Below are 17,279 nucleotides of genomic sequence, written 5' to 3' on the forward strand. Positions count from 1 at the left end.
AGATTTTTTTTTTTAACAGCGAGGGGGATTAACCACTGGAACAAACTGCCACGGGAAGTGAGGGGTTCTCCATCTCTTCACAGCTCCAGCTCTCAACCAGATGCCTGTCTGGAAGAGATTGCACCTAGTACAGGTGTAAGTGGGTGAAATTCTCCGGCCTGAGATATACTGGACGTCTGGGTAGATGATCTAATGGTCCCGTCTAAGGCCCAGATTTGTCAAGATATTTTGGCACTGCTGCGCACAGCACTGCAACACCAAATTGATTTAGGAGCTTAAGGGTCATTTTCAAAAGGGATTTAGACACCTTGGGAGCCAAAAATCCCACTGACAACTCGGTGCTTCCATCCCTTTGGAAAGTGATCTTTAGGCTCCTTGCTCAGGTAGGCCGAAGGACCATTGCAAATCAGGAGGTAAGAGTCTAAAAAAGGAAAATTCAAAATGTGACCAAAAAGTGGCCAAAAACAATAAAATCCATGATTTTGTTCACAGAAAACCCTTCGGTTTTTGGCCCAGCTCCAGGGAGAGCCCAGCCAAGGAATCTGCCCAACACCCACCAGGCGAGGCAGTGCAGCCTAATGCACAGTGCACCAGACAAGGAATGAAGAAAGCTCAGTTCCATTCCCAGCTCTGCCACAGACATATGGGCAAGTCACCACTTCGCTCTGTAATTCAGTTTCCCCTCTCACTTTTTGTCTATCCAAAGGGCAAGCTGGGTGCTGCACAGACACGTAGCTAGGTGTCCTGGGGCAGACATGGCCTCTTGGTTACTGGTCATAATCTGGGCAGGGACTGTCCCTCACTACGTGTCTGTGCAGCACCCAGCACAGTGGGACACTCCTCCAGACAGGGGACTTTTAGATGCTAATGTAACTAAAAGATTATGACCAGTAACCGAGAGGCCATATCTGCCCTAGGACATGTATCCACTGGGTTCTCTCCACTCTCAAAGCAGTATCAAAATTAGCTTAAGGGCTTGCAACTAGCAAAACAGGACATCACCGTTTCAGGATTCATAGATCTTAAACCACAAGGACTGGACCTCCTGCATAGCCCAGGTCAGACAAGTCCTCCTAGAGAGACCAGATGTCCTGATTTTATAGGGACAGCTCCGATTTCGGGGTCTTTTTCTTGTATAGGCTCCTATTACTCCCCATCCCCACCTCAATTTTTCACATTTGCTGTCTGGTCACCCTAAGTCCTCCCAAGTCCTGTACTGAGCCATGGAAGCCAGTCTGGCTCTGAAGACGTCAAAAGACCAAGAAGCCACCACTTCTCTTGGTAAATTCTTCCCTCTTCCCGGAAAGAGCTGTAGGGGGGCTTTGTGGCTGAACTGTGGTTTATTCCTGCTTTATTAACAAGGGCAAGAAGCCTCCCTGCCAGAACTCTCCAGGATCCAGGTTTTACCCTAGGTGTTTACCATGCAGGCATTTGAAAACGGGGACAGGTATTACAGGAGGGAAGGTGAGTTTTAAACTGCCCAGCTCCCTGGAGATGGGTTATGTTACATTGTGCTACTGCACTTAGGAGGTATTTGTGATTCATGCCACTTGCGTCACCTTTAATCTAAATCAAATAAACAAACATGACAGTTAAATCAGGGTGAGATGACACAATGCTTCGCACACCTGCCACTGCCTAGAGTCCTATCCCTGCTAGAGGAGCCAAGCCAGAGATCGCACTAGTAGGAAATGGTAGCACGGACACAGCTCTATGGGACTGTTCACCTACGGACCTCCCAAGATTCTGCAACAACAGGGAAACTGAGGCACAGAAATCAGGAACTGAATGGGGACTAGAACCCAGGAATCCTGGATCCCAGTGTAAGGCCGTCCCCATTGCACCTCTCTGTCACCCTATTGCTTAGCCATGCCATGCAAAAGCAGGGCCTTCAATTAGAGATCTGTCACATTTCATCTTCAGCTGGAGAATGTCTTAAAAACAACCATCCCATCAGCTCTGTGTAGATATTAAAGACTGCACTGCGCTTTTCATTGGGGAGGTGGGGGTGAGGGAGAAGAGAAGGCCCTTAGCTAATGTTCCTCTCCCATACTGCTCACACCGTACATGGTGCTGGTCGCCTACCCCTTTCCTCACCAGAGGTGGCTGCATTCTAGTGATGGGTGAAAGGCTTACCACCAGAATGCAACCGGCAAAGCACTTCAGGATCTGAGGGTGCCCTGTCGGGTGGATCCCACTTTGGGGCTCCAATCAACTCACAGGCCAAGCAGTGCACAGGATTCAATGCCACACACCACCAGGGAGAAATAGCCAGGCGTGTCTACACTGCACACAAGGGCGTTGCAGCAGCATGGCAAGGCAGACCCGTGCTGGCTTTAACCTAGGTAGCACAGGCAACAACGGTAGTGAAGACGGCGTGGCACGCACTTCATCCCAGGGTAGCCTCCCCATGCAAGCCCACGGGCAAGTCTGAGTTCATGCTGGGAGTGCTAACTCTTGCTGCCTACACTCTCGTTACCCGTGCCAGCTAGATCAGAACTCCCCACGCAGCACTCGCAGCACAGACAGACCCCGACAGCATGAGGGGGGTGGGTGTAACTTACGCTCACTTGAAGGCTCATGTGCCCCGGCCCGGCAGAGTAAGGGGCCAAAGGTCACTCTGACCCTACCTTAGCACAGATACGGAGCAGCAGCTGTGCCACGGCGTGGACGCTTCCTGCATTGATGGAAGGGGTTTGTGGTGAGCTCCAAGAGGCGGTGGCTTGATAGATGGAAGAATGTTTCTGTCAACCTAGCCGCGTCCACACCGGGGGCTACGGTGCTCAGGCCACCGGATATTTCACAGCCCTCGAACCATGCAGCCCAGTTGATCTCATTTTTAACTGCAGACCAGGTGTTAGCACCAATGAGAATCACGCCCACTGCTTCTTGGGCAAGCCACTTCCCTGCTCCGTGCCTCGGTTTCCCCATCTTACGGACAGGGATAAGGATACTGCGCTCCTGAGGAAAGCGCTTTGAGATCTAGCGATGAAAATGGCTAGATAAGAGCTAGAGGGTTATTTATCATTATTAGCATCATTGATTATCGATGGCCTGGATCAGCCTGCCTGAGAGATCATCTCTCTCTCCCCATGACATGCTGGAGATCAGCGGAGGCCCTGATGCTACAGCCCTCTCGATAGGACAGAGGGGCGGCTAGCAGGGGGGTCTGTGCAAGCCCTCGCGGGCCTGCCCTACCTGTTGATGTCCAAGGCACCTAGCGAGGCAGGGGGACCGGCACGCAGGTTAGCATGAGGGAGTGGAGAGAGGACAGTTCTGTCCATCTTAGGGCATGTCCACCCTGTAATAAAACCCAAATGGCTACACCGCAACTGTATGCCCCACAGCCGAAGTCAGAAGACACAGGCCAGCCTTAGGCGTAGACAAACCCTTAGCACTTACATGGCCCCTCATTACCACAGCATCTGAGCCCATCCACAATCTGCCTCATATTTATCCTCGCAGCAGCCCTGGGGGAAACCGAGCCACAGAGAGACCAAGCACCCGAAGTCACACAGGGAGTCAGAGAGAGCAGGGGATTGAATCTAGAGCTGCCTGGGACTTGGGCAATTTAACCACTGGACCATCCTCTCTCGCAGATAGAACTTGGTTGCTAGCTGCTGTCTAGCAGAGGAGCCCGGATGACGGAGCAGCCTGGCTGTTTTTGTCATTTAAACGTCAGACAGGGGCTTGGATCCTTCACACAGGAAGAAGGGAGGCGGTCAAGGGGGAGCGAAATTGCTATTCCAAAGTGAAAGAAAGTTCAGAGGACCAGAAGGGACCACTGTGATTATCCAGTGTGGCCTTTTTGTTCTGTATCTGTACAGCTCCTAGCGCCACAAGGTCCTGGCTAATGACTGGGGCTCCAAGGCACTACCATAATACACCTAATAAACAATAATGTGCAGCACCCAGCACAGTGGGGGCCTGGTCCCTGACTGGGGCTCCTAGGTGCTACCGTAATACACCTAATAACTATTAATAATCACACTCATAAAAGAGGCCAGAGAATCCTTCCCCCATGTCCCGGGATGTCTGCAGAAGCCAGGTCGCTCTTTGAGAAAGAGATGCCCGATCTCAATGTAAGGACTCCAAGCGACAAAGAATAAATGAGTCAACGATCTAGCTTAGCAGCCGAACGATTCCCTCCTACACCCGTAAGGCCTGGGATCGGAGACAACACCCGCTTGCGTTCCAAACACTGTTTTTTTGGTTCCATACAGCTAGCTGGCTGGATACAATAGGACAGCTTTCCCCTGCTGTCCCCCACATCATTGCCACCTCCACCCCCTGCCGGGCCTGTGCAGCGTGCACCCCTCGGCTGGAGCAGAGGAGCAGCTGGCTAAGAGAAGGGGGGGCAAGGCCTGGGGAGCACAGCCAGGATCTCACATGGGCACTACGGGAGGCTGGGGCTGCTGCCGGCTCCGCTAATCAGATGTCCGCAGATGGCAGGGCAAGCCTCAGAGAGCGCACTGTTACAACCCACACCTGCCCGCCACGGTGAGATGCTCAAGGTGCCCCGGCTATTGGCCGCGCTGGCTAGAGAGGGGCTTAGGTGGCACAAGTACCCCAGCAGGGAAGGAGCAGGGGAGGGCACAGCGGACACTGTTCCACTTGGGCAGATAAACCCCAGCCCTTCCCAGGTAAAAGCACCAAGAAGTAGGTCACCAAGACGCTTTTCTCACTGGCTGGGGAAAGCTGTGGCTATTCATAGCCCTGAACGCCAGCTCCACGGCCCCACCTCTCCTCAGCTGAGAAGCTGGAAAGAGGCCACGACAAAATTTACTTAACTCTCCATTGTTTGCAGTTCCCTCCTAGAAGCTCAAACACCAAGGAAAAGAAAAGGATTTCTTCTTCACCCCCCTGGGTGTCCTCCAGCCTTCACCCCCTTCTGGATACAACCAGCTGAGCTTAGAGCTTTGCAAGACTTCACGCATTTCGCCTCCCGGTTCTGATCCGCCAGCCAGACCTCTCACACCGTCAAAAAACCAGGCAGCAGCCCCCACACCACACAGACACCGCCACCCCGACTTCATACACACACGTGGAATCAGAGGCCAGGTACAATCCCAGAGCTGCCAGCTCTCATGATTTTGTTGCAAGTTTTGCAATCTTTGGTGGAACAGAAGAATTGCCAGACTGGAACAGGTCCATCTAGCCAGGATCCTGTGTCTGACAGCGGTCAACACCGGCTGCTTCAGAGGAAGGTGTAAGAACCCCATATTAGCAAGACGTGGGATAATCTGTCCCCCTCCTCCCCAAATGGTCTAATCATGATCTCTAATTATTAGAGATTGGCTTAAACCCAGAAGCATGAGGTTTAATGTCCCTGCCTAAATTTGTTGTCAGTCATTACGATAACTCTGGACATTCATGTTATCCACATAAAGGTTCAACCCCTTTTAGGATCCTGCTAAATTCTTGGCCTCAATGACTTCCTGTGGTAGTGAGTTCCACAGGCTAATCAAACAGTGGGTGAAAAAGTATTTCCTTTTGTCAGCGTTTAATTTCCACCTTGTTCCTGTGTTATGAGATGGGGAGAACCGACATTCTCGACCACCCTTCTCTAGGCTTTATTTTCATTAGCTTATATATTCTTTGATCACTTCCCATGTTTTCTTCTGAAAGCCACAGCTCCCAGAGGCATGCGATTACAAGACTCAGTATTGCCAATGTCAAGTATTCAAAAATCTTGAGCTGGGTCCAAAAAGCGTGAGATTTGTAATTTTTTTTTAAGCCAGATTGTTTTTTAAATTATACACTTTGTGGATTTTTTATTTGCCTGTTAGATTTTGAGCTTTTATGGTGCATTCTGGACATATTTTCAAGCTTCTCTCTGCAACCACAAAAGCTAGACACTTTACTTTAAAAGATAAAAGCTGGGATTCTCACACAGTCACATGATTCCAAGCACAGGGGCTTCACCAAATATTATGAGACATGGGATAAAATCGTGAGAGTTCACAAAGTATGTTTCCAGCGCTCCTGATTCAAGGGAGGCAAAAACCAGAAACCCAATTTCATTATCCTCGCACCAAAAACTCAGGATTTTAAGCTATCAGGATTTGGTGGGGAAGGGGGTTGTTTGAGTTTTCTACCAGGTCCCTTTGGCCTTGTCTATATGAGAAAAGTTGTATTAGTTTAACTAAAATCTATATTAAATCCATCTAGTTAAATCAGTGCAAATCCCCTAATGAAGATGCACCTAAAAGTGCTTCAGTCAGTAAATTACAGGCGCGAGCTGATGCAAGCATGGGTTTGCACCACTTTAACTAAATCTATCTAAAAACTGATTGAATTACACTGGTGCAACTTTCCTCAATGAGACAAGAACTGGACTGGAAAACCGGCTTCTAATCCAGATAGCAGGAGTAGCAACCGTGTTGTGCACCACTGCAAATCCCTGGGGAGCGATTCTCCAACACCTTGCACTTCATGCATTCATTTACACCAGTGCAATCTGCCTGTAACAGGCAACTAAATCACAATGCTTTCACAGCCACTCCGCCCTCCCTTTGCATGGGTGTTACGCCAGCCTGGCATGATTTTGCACAAGCAAATCACACTGTAAAATGGGCCTGGTTTGTAACCACGCCAGGGGTTGAAACAGGCAGCTTTGGTTAAGAGATCCAGAGCAGCCTTGGGATGGATTATTTGCTCCCTCAGCTTCCCTATCTCAGTCCTCTAGTTAAACAGCCCCCAGCTCCTTCTGGCAGCAAGAATCCTGCTTGGGCCCTCTCCGATTCACGAGCAGGAGCTGCAGAGAGAGACCCGTCATAACATGCCCTCCCTGCCCAGATCCTCAAGCTCCAAGGAGGAACAGCATGGCATAGGCCAGCGGGCTTCACCTAAATGCAGTGCAGGCCTGGGGCATTTCCACGGGCAGGGGCAGAGAAGTCCCGTTTCCTAAGCAGCCCTGTCTTCCCACCCCACAGTGTGCAATGGAGAGCTCAGCCTCACCCCTACCCCCACCAGCTCACTCTCAGCCCATCCTTACATGCTGCCAACTGCAACTTCCAGACCATTGTGCCTCCTCTTTCCACCCCAGGCTCCTTCCGATGGGGCCTCCTTGCAGATCAAAACCTTTGACCGTCAAAGCCACCTCATTAGCTCCAGACAACATGAGCGGGGAAGTGAGCAGCCTCAGGACACAGCCTGATCTTCACCTCAAGGACAGGGCAGAGGCTTGGAATGGGGAGGCCAGCTGCTCCCATCACCCTCACTTTAACCTCTGCGTCCACCCTGCCCGACGCCTGACCCGGTCACCAACCAGCGCAGAAATCCTGCTAATTTACATGAATGTGGAGCCACGAAGTGAGACTGCAGAGAAGGTGCCCGCAACCGGGCAGCCAGGACACCATCACAGCGTGTCCCTGGGCCAGGTGCTCTGCCTCGATTTCCCCCATCCTAACCAGTACCCATCTCTGCTTTCCTTGACCCTCATTCCTCTAGCATCTGTGCACCCTGCAATCCGATTTACTTATCCTCACAGCCCCCCTGCGCGGCAGGGCAGGGCTACTGTCCTCAGTGTACAGATGGGAAACTGAGGCACGGAGCGGCGAGGCCCAGGGTCACACAGGAAGTCTGTGGCAAAGGAGGGATTTGAACCCAGGCCTGCCCATCAGGCTTGGCAAAGCGAAACCATTCATGTTTGAGAAGTAGGGCTGGCTTCCTGGAGGGAAGGTTTTACACTCTTTAGCAGCTCACATTCTGAAGCAAACATGCGTGGGGGAGGGGGATTTTTGTTTCTTTACAAACTCCTATTAGTAAATATTTATATTTCAGTGGCACTTAGTCCCAGCCAAGATTGGGCCCCACTGTGCCAGACACTGTACAAACCTGGTAAGTGACAGTCCCTGCCCCAAATTCACTTCACCCAACAAACCAGGCCTGGTCAACCCACCAGAGCTCTAATCCCAGAATCTCCAAGTGTCTGAGTAACTTGCCATGCTCCTGGCGTCAGGTCAGAATTATCCTCATCTCCCCGACCAGAAGGCAGAGTCACGGAGAGGGGAAGTGACTTGCCATCCAGCAGCCAAGCCGGGAAAGATGCTCAGGCGAGTCCTGTTCCCCCAGAGACGGGAACAGAACCCAGCAGAGCCAACTCCTGCTCCTTCCTCTAACCACCAGACCACATTGCCTCCTTCCCACCCACGGAAACCCAGTCACATCTGGAGGAGCTGGCGGCAGCTGCTCAGCTGCTTGCACCAAAGCTGCGTGCAGTTTTAGGGCTGGAATGTTACGCTGCCATAATTACAGCTCCCGCACCCCGGGACTCAGCCACCAACGTGCTCGAGCAGTGGGAAGAGTGGAGGGTGAGACGGCACCTGCGGGGCAATGCAAAACATACCTTCGAAGGTGCCTACAGTGCAGGAGGCCAGATCCTATTTGCAGTTTAGGCCGGTGCAAATCCAGAGCCACATCGATGGATTCGCTCTGGGTTTACACCTGTGCGGCTGCAAACAGAATCTGGCCGGGTGTCTGCCTACGCCGGACCACAGGCAGTTATCCGCAGCCATGCGAAGGGCGCACAGAATGCTACCAGATCACAAGAGCGATACGCTCCCTTCGCACGGCTGCAGACAGCCACACAAAGGACAGAACAACGATAAGTCAGCCCCTCTATCGGGGCCTGTCACTGAGGTGCCATATAGGACAGGTCCACCTCACATGGAGCCCTTTGCAGGGTCAGGCCCTAAACAAGCAGCGCAGAAGCCTGCAGGATCCCCAAGTCTAGACACACAAGCAGCCTATTTGCTCTCCTCTCATGACAGCCCATGTGCCTTTGGCACAGGATTCCCCCTCACAGCTGTCTTGTCTGCTTTGCGTCGCCACAGGAAGAACCTTATAGTTGAGCTCAAAGACCCCCACAGAAGATCAGAGACCCATGGCGCTGCATGCACAGCAAGAGACACTAACAGCCCCAAATAGCTTACATTCGAAGGAGACAAGCCCGGGAAAGAGCAGGAAGGGAAACTGAGGCACAGCAGGGCAGTGGCAGAGTTAGGAACAGAACCCAGGTCTCCTGTCTCCCAGTCCAGTGCGCTACCTCTAGCTCATGCAGCCACTCATGGAACCCTCGCTGAGCCATGATCACCCCAAGCGAAGGTGTCACCATCAGCTTTGAGACTCCACAGCTCCCTGCCTTTGCAAGCTCTTCACCTCCCCAAGGCAGGTAACCCGAGCTCAGGGGCACTGGGACAACGGGTCTCACTGGGGTGCTGAGAACCACTGAACCAAGCTTTAAACCCTGCCTAGGATGGAAGCCACTTCCAGCCAGGCGGGCCCCCTAGTTCCAGCCCCCCTGCAAGCCTTGCTCATCTCTCCTCTGCATTGGCTAGGGCTTCACCCCACACAGATCCCCGTGCAATTCGGCTTCACCTACAGCTCATGTGCAATGCCACAGGCACGGAGCTCTTCCAGGCCAGACAGCGTCACCAGTTCTCCCCTGGAAAGCAGATTCCACCCCACGCTAGTAGGTTAATATAAGAATCACTGAGTGACGTTTTCTGGCCTGTGTGATGCGTGAGGTCAGGCCAGATGATCAGACGCATCCCTTCCAGCCTTGAAATCTACGAACCAAAGTTCAGTCGAGTTTTGCTTGAAGGCCTCTGACATCACTTTAACCCCAGGCAACCAGGCTCCCCTGAGCCTCCCAGCCAGGAAAGGAGCCATCTCCTCATCGAAATGAAGTCATCTGTTCATTAAGTCAGAGGGATTCAGAGCACAGAGCAGCAGTAACACCAGGGGAGTCGCGCCCGCGTTAAGGGAGATCAGGATCAGACTCCGGCTGCCTCCGAGCCCAGATCAGTCCCAACACAATCCAGAACTGCTGTGATTAAGCAATAGCCAACCCCAGGGGCCCTGTGAAGCTAATTTTCTTTTAAACCTCCTCTTCAGTTACTACTTCAAGGCCTGAAGGGGAAATTGACTCACCCACCCTTCCATGATGAGAAAAGCTTCCCAAGCCAGACAGAGACCTGAGGCCAGATTCTGGTCTCACACCTGGGGTAAACGGGGAGTTAACTTTGGTGCTCTGGAGTAGGACTGGTGCAAGTGAGATCAGAATCCAGCCCCTCGCTCTCACAGATCCAGGCGAGCAAAGCTGGCCGAGGAAAGCATGACAGGCAGATCCCAGTGAATCTGACTGAGTGAGTCAAACAGTTACACCTCTCCTCACCCCCAATCAAAACTTATTTCTGCTACTGCCTCAAAAAAAGGGAATATCCACTGGGTGAAAATGATACAAACTCCCCTGGCCTGCCTCAAATCAAGATGATATTAGCCCAGCCGCCAGGCCAGGTCACCATCTTTCGTTTGCACGAATCGTGCAATGATACGTGAGGTTACTACAGTTTTCTAAATTTGCACCAGCTCTGAGAAATTCCCCCTCTGCACCACAGGGGCATTCAAGTCTTATCTAGACTGGAGAGTTTTTGCACTGATGTACTTACCCCAATGCAAAGCCCTAGTGTAGACACACTAGCGCTGGTGTAAAAAAAAAAGTGATTTGCACCAGTGATGGCTCACCCTGCTTTCACCTGGATGGGGGCACACCACTGTTTACACCAGCGCATGACACTTTTTGCACTGAGGTTTGCACTCGTGCAGCTATGATCATGCACAGCCCTGCCCTACACCGCATGGATAACCCAGACATTAAAACACACCCAGCTTTTCTGTACGGGGAGGAGGTCTCAAACACCTCCTCGATCTTCCACCTGGCAGGCACTTAAATTCACACCATGAATTTCACATTTCATTTTTCCAGGGCAAATTATTTTTAAACCAAAGGCCAAAAAAAGAAAAAAAAGAGACTTGTAGGAATATACTCAGACCACGTCCCCCCTCCTCCCCTGTGTCCCCAGTTTGATCCCAGACCTTCCAGCCTCACCTACAGCGCATGTGGTATCTATTTCACCGGGGGGGGGGCACACAATATAAGGGTGGTTTTAATCATTCAAAAGGGACCCAGCAGCCTGCAGACAACCCCCTTCTTGAACGTGCTCCATCTGCAAAGGCCAGGGGGCGAGGAAATGAGCCATGTACCATGCCCCCACCGTACAAACAAAATAAACCACCACACACACAAGAGGTGGGAAATAAATAGCAGCCCGCTTCTCATCTGATCAAGATCCCTGCTTTAAAAAAAAAATAAAAAAATCTTTCCCTCTCCATCCCCCACCGCACGCATTCCCCACCTGGCCACAACCCCAGGAAAGTCCCTGGCTTCCAAGGCCTTTTTGTGTTGTGGGGGGGAAGAGAAGCCACAATTCAAATCCTGCACATTATCCAAGCCCACAAACCAGCCCCCCTCCGCCGCCGTGTTAATCTCCTCTTGCAAACCTTCCCCCCACGCCAACCCTTCCGCTCCTGCCCGGGACTCACCCCGACAACGGGAGCGCAAGAGCCTGCCCTGCTCCTGCGCATTCTCGGGCGCTGGGTGGATGCAAACTTCGCTCCGGCGCTCCCGCAGGCTTCACGCCGAATTCTTCCCCATCGCCGCGCCCGGGCAGCCCGCGGCCAAGTCGGTTTAAACCCAGGAGGCAGTTTCTCTTTTGTATCCTCCTTTGCCTTTTGTTAGCTCCCAACCTCCCCCCGCCGCCTCCCTCCACACACACAAAACTGCAATTTAATTGTGGCCTTTGTCTTCCTCGCCACACACACTTTCCTCCTCGCAACAACAGCAACTGGAAAAGCCAAAAGCGTCGCTTCCAAAATGCCCCTTCCCCAATCCACGGGAAATGCCCTCGGTTCACCAGCCTGCGGCTTCCCTCACTTGGAGCCGCCTGCAAAAAGGCGAAAAAAAAAATCCGGTTGGAAAGAAAAGCGCCTGGGAACTGCAGATTCCTCCTGCCAGCCTGCGTGTGTGTGAACACAAGTCCCGGAGCCCCGGCACCCCCCCAGGCTGTTCTAGGAACCGGTTCCCTCTCCCTCCAGCGCTCCCATTGTCTCAGGGATGAAGTTCCCAGAGTCCCACCCCCCTCGTAGTGTGCTGGTGTTAAAGGCAAAGAGCAGGCGACGGGGGGAGGGAAGAGCATTGTCTGGCCGTTTTCTAATTCCTGCCAGAGGAAGGGGCCATCCAGCCCTCCCAGATTTTAGCTGGGGGGCGGGGGGGCTGAATTATTGCAGGCGACTTTCCTGTGATTTTCTCACAAGCAAGAGGGGAGGAGAAATGAGATGGATTCCTAACCTGGCGCAATCCCTGGGCATCAGTGTGTCTGGCCTGCTGCTTGGGGGTTGGAGGCGAAGGGAGAAGATGGGGGTAAAGCCACAGAGAGAGACCCCCACAGGCTGAAAATAATGACTGATGGCAGAAAATAAGAGCCCCGATCCTGCAAATATTTACTATGGCTGCGTGACTGCAGTGGCACCGCTCAGGGCTTTAAGTGACCAGACAGCAAATGTGAAAAATCAGGACAGGGTGGGGGGAAATAGGCTCCTATATAAGAAAAAGCCCCAAATATTGGGACTGTCCCTATAAAATCAGGACATCTGGTCACCCGACATGGCTTCTGTCCTACAAATGGAGCCATGGAGATTGACCCCATGGGGTGCTAGGCTACTTTGCAGGTTCGGAGCCCAATGGATTCAGTCAGGAGCTTCAGCTGTCCCATTCATTTCTGTTTTGCAGGGTCAAGCCCAATTCCGCAAGTCTTTCCCCCAGGGAGCAGCCTTGGCCCAAGCACCTAATTCCATTAGTCTGGGCTCTGATGCACCCGTTCCTTGCCCTGAACTTTGGGTCATTCTTTGCAGCAGGGACTGAGGGCCAAAGTGGACATAGACACCCCCAGATCAGAGGTTGCATGTGCGCTGGTGTAAATGACTGGGCAAATAAACAGGGCAGCTGTGAATCCCGTGCTGACCAAAGGGCCAGATTTACTCATTGTGCTTAGCAACCCCCCAGTTCTCAATGGGGGGCAATGGCCATTGTTCTCAATGAGAGATTCTCCATAGTTGTCAATGGGGGGCGGGGGACATTGTTCTCAATGGTGTCAAGTTTCAGAGGGGTAGCCCTCTTAGTCTGGATCTGCAAAAGCAGCAAAGAGTCCTGTGGCACCTTATAGACTAACAGATATTTTGGAGCGTGAGCTTTCGTGGACCCACTTTGTAAGATGCAATTTGCTGTTCTCAATGGGGGATTCTCCATAGTTGTCAATGGGGGGTGGAGGACATTGTTCTCAATGGAGGATTCTCCATAGTTGTCAATGAGGGGCAGTGGCCCTTCTTCCCAAAGGGGGGGATTCTCCATAGTTCTCAATGGGGGTAATGGCCGTTGTTCTCAATGGAGGGATTCTGCATTGTTCTCAATGTGGGGGATTTTTAGGGTTTTTTTCCATTTTCATTGGAACTGCTCACAGAAAAGTGTGGCTGATTGTTTTGTTTTGCTTTTTTTTTTGGGGGGGGGGGGTGTTAATGTAAACCTGAAAGCTGAACATTTTACAGTTCTCTAAAACAAACCAATTTCTTAACCGAAAACCTGAATCTTTGACCGATGGCATCTGGCGTGACAGGCACCCCGATCTCTGTGGGAGTCTCTTGGTGCCACTGTGCTACTTACTGCAATAATAAATCAGTCAGTTATGCTACACCAGCCTACTCCCAACATCCTCTGTTGGGTAACGGGACAGGAAAGCAGGAGGGATCACACGTGTTCTCTTCCTCATACCTTCCTCATGGCTGCTCTTGCGTGGCTGCACAGCCTGCAGCAAGTGCCAAGTGGCACAAGACACCCCCGCATCAGAGGGGTCACCTTCCACAGCCACTTCGCACCCATATAAATGACTGTGCCAAAGCTCCAGCAGCGGAGGCTGTTGATAACATTCAGCACGTATCATTGGTAGATCTCACAGCACCGTACAAAGCAGGGCCGTAACGTTGTCTCCACTTTACAAGTGGGGAAACTGAGGCACTGAGGAAGGTGAAGAGACTTGCCCAAGGTCTCCAGTCAGCCAATGTCAGTGCCGGAAAGGAAACCCAGCTCTCCTGAGCTGTGCCCTAACCACTAGGTTCCATCACCTCTTTATGCTTTTGTTGTTGTTGCTACTGAGGCTCCCGTGTTCAAGCCAAAAGGTGATGTGTGGGGTTGTTACATGCAGAAGATTCCCCCCCTGCACACACACACACACCCTTCACGCTTGTTCCATTATTTTTATAGAGACAAAAATTGTACTTGGGCTGAGACCCCACTAACTCATACCACGCGAGCCATCGGGTGACAACCGATTGTGAGCCGTGCTAGGCTGAATGTAAAGCTGTTGCTAGAAGCTCCAAGTCCCAGTTACTTATCCCCGGAACCATGCATAGGCTCTCCTCCCTCCCTGCTCCCCGCGGGCACCTGAACTGACAAATTGCAGCGAGTCCTAAGGAGATTAGCAGAAATGATGAAAGGTTGGAGAAATGAGTGCTCCAAGCAGGTGGCACGGGAGATCTAGAACAGGAGCGAAAAGACACGTTTGCTGTCTCTAAACTCATAACCAAATCTTAGGTGGTGGCTGTCCCTTGCAGTTATTTGCTTGAGAGGACAGCTGGGGGAATTAGGTTGCATCTCAAGGAAACTTTTATTTTAGGGAAAAAAAAACATGGTGACAGTGCAAGGGAAGTTTGGAATAAATTCTCTGGGATGAACCTAGGCACCAGCCTACCCCCACTGGGAAGCAGAAGGACATCGGTACATTGCTTGAGGGGAGCTGGTAATTACCCCAGATCCAGGCCTTACCTTCTCCCTGCAGGGGGTGCTGTAGTGTGCAGGATGTGAGCATTGGCTGTGGAGGGGAGCAACACCAGTCCTGGTCTCTTCCAGCAGGGGGTGCTGTGGGAGCGAGGCAGGAGCGCAAGCTGTGTGTAGGGAGGGCTCCCAGATACTCCAGTTCCAGCCTCTCCCAGCAGGGGGTGCTATAGGGAGCGGGACAAGAACTTTGGAGAGGGGGGTCCCAGCTACCTGCTTCTCCCAGCAGGGGGTGCTGTGGGAAGCAGGGTAGTAGTGTGGGCTGTGGGGGGAACTCCCAGATACTCCAGTTCCAGCCTCTCCTGGCCGGGTGTTGAGCAAAGATGGAAAAGCTGAGGGCACCTGCTGCCGTTATGGGCCCTGCTAAATGCACATTAGACATGGAGTTAATAGATGGAGGCCAGCAAGGCTGGATTGAGACAGATAAATGTGTAGGTAACAGAGATGAATGGAGGGGTGTGTAAGATAGAGAGATAGATAGAGGTGGTGGATGGGGATAGATAGATTAGATAATGCCAGCACCTGGATGGACAGAAGATACATGTAATATACGATATATATGTCTATAGGCATAGGGAGAAAGCTGGCAAATTGACAGGCCCTAGCTAGGCAGTGGAAAGTCCTAGGGAAGGTGGGGGTATGGGTTAGAGGGGTAGATGGGGTATTTAGGTGACTGATAGGCCGACCGAGGCAGCGGCGTGCTAGGCTCTGGATAGGTGGATACACACTGCACCTGGGTGTCCTCACATGTACCCTACAGAGGTCCCCCTACTCCTCCCATCTCTCTCTCTCCCAGCTGGATATTAAAGGAGGTGGGGGCGGGGGAGATCGCAGGAATCAGCCGTGGGAAAAGCCCAGTCAATCATCCTGCTCTGGCAATGTGTCCCCGCCCCGTACCAGCCACCCCTGCAGCCCAGGCCATAGGGCCAGCTTCCTCGTCCCCCGCTTACCAGTTGCCCACCGGCACCACACCACACTCAGCCACATTTGCCAGCCTTTCGAGAGACATTTGGGATCCTGGTGCATCGCGTTCGTGGGGCCCCACCCCACATATTTCACTTCAGTTACACAGACGTTACAGATGTTTGGGGGGGCCCTGAGATCAGAGCCTGGGTACAATTGTCCCCTCCTTTCAGTCCTGCACACAGGGCCCGGAGGTGGCTGGCTGTTCGGAGCAGGGGACCAGCAACACTGGGGTCCGAGGAGGCTTCCTAGAAGAACCCCTTGGCCCCGCGTGGAGGATCAGTGGGGAGACTGGGCAGCACAAAGCCCCTGTCAAGCCCTTCACCCCATCCATCCGTCAGCCTCAATCACAAGCTACAACCTCCGCCTTCCTGGCCACTTTTATTCAATGGGACAGGCCCGAGGGGGGGTGGAGCTCGTCTTCCCCCACCCCAACCGACCAATCCCCAAGCGAGCCTGGCTCGGCCCCACGCCATTGGTGGGATTTAAATAGATTGGTTTCTCTTAAAGGGGAGGAGGAGGAGATGTGGAGGGGAGGGATGGGGAAGAGAAAGGAGTGAGAGAGGGGGAGAAAAGATGGGGGGAGCTCAGGAAGTGTGGGGGCAGGGGAGGGTGAAGCAGACAGAAGGGGCAAACAGATGGGAAGTGGGTGGAAAAGGCAGATTGTGTCAGCATCCCAGCCCCCCTTATAAATGGAGCATGGGAGAGGGGGATTCTCAGCCTGGGCACAGAGTCTGGGCTGATGGGGCTGGGCTCGCAGGGCAAATGAGAAGATGCCACAAGCTTCCCTCCCACACCAGCTGCCTCCTGTCCAACTCCGTCCATATCCATTGCTTTGCGTCATTTGTATCAGACAGTCCTTGATACAAAGAGCGCACAGTGTAACAAGAGACAGGATCACTATCCCCAGCCAAGTGGAAACTGAGGCACAGAGAGACTGCGAGCTGGCAGCAGAGTCACAAGAAAGCTCAGTGCTCTGGGTGGGCATAGCGCCTTGGAGGATCGGGCCCTTGCTACCCAACAGCCCTTTGGAGATTGTCTGGGGAGCCGGACGTGGCTTCCCACAATCCAGCTGCCCCATCCCATCCCCTTGCTTGGGAGGCAGAGTGATTAATGGGCCTGTCAGGAGAACTCCCAGCCAGCTGGGATCCTCAGCAGCAGCTCTGCCATCTGGGGAGGGGCTCGTTGTGCCGCCCTGTGATTTTACACGGCTCCCCCCACCTCTCCCAGCGGCACAGCCCCCTCAGGATCGGGGAGTGCTCCTGCAGGCAGCTGAGCCCAACTCCATCCCCAAGGCATGAGCTCAGCCCCTCCTCCTGAGCAGGGGTAAGGAGCAGGCAGCTGTGCAGGGACACGGGGAGGCCTCTATGTCCTGTTCCTCCATCTCCCAGGAACAGAGCGCCAAGGACGAGCTCCTGCTTCCTGGGCCCCTCAGCCTGGGTGCTGTCAGGGCCACCGTGCTCATTTCCCCTCAAACTGGTGTTTTGACCCTGACATCTCCGGCTTTCCTCCTTCCCTTCCCCCTACAGCTTCATCTTCTCTATACATCCAGGGAAACTGAGGCATGGAGTGGGGACGAGAGGTCACT

At 52.7% G+C, this 17,279-nt stretch overlaps 1 protein-coding gene across 1 annotated transcript in view; it reads right to left on the minus strand.

Annotated features, from left to right (window-relative positions):
• VANGL2 (VANGL planar cell polarity protein 2) overlaps positions 1-11,489 on the minus strand; it is a 43,067-nt gene extending 31,578 nt beyond the window's left edge. The window contains exon 1 of the mRNA XM_050930729.1: positions 11,389-11,489. The gene's annotated coding sequence lies outside the window, so the exon portion shown is untranslated. The remainder of the gene's footprint in view (positions 1-11,388) is intronic.
• Between the last annotated feature and the right edge of the window lie 5,790 nt (positions 11,490-17,279).

This window comes from Gopherus flavomarginatus, chromosome 20, assembly GCF_025201925.1.
Source record: "Gopherus flavomarginatus isolate rGopFla2 chromosome 20, rGopFla2.mat.asm, whole genome shotgun sequence".
NCBI classification, from domain to species: domain Eukaryota; kingdom Metazoa; phylum Chordata; order Testudines; family Testudinidae; genus Gopherus; species Gopherus flavomarginatus.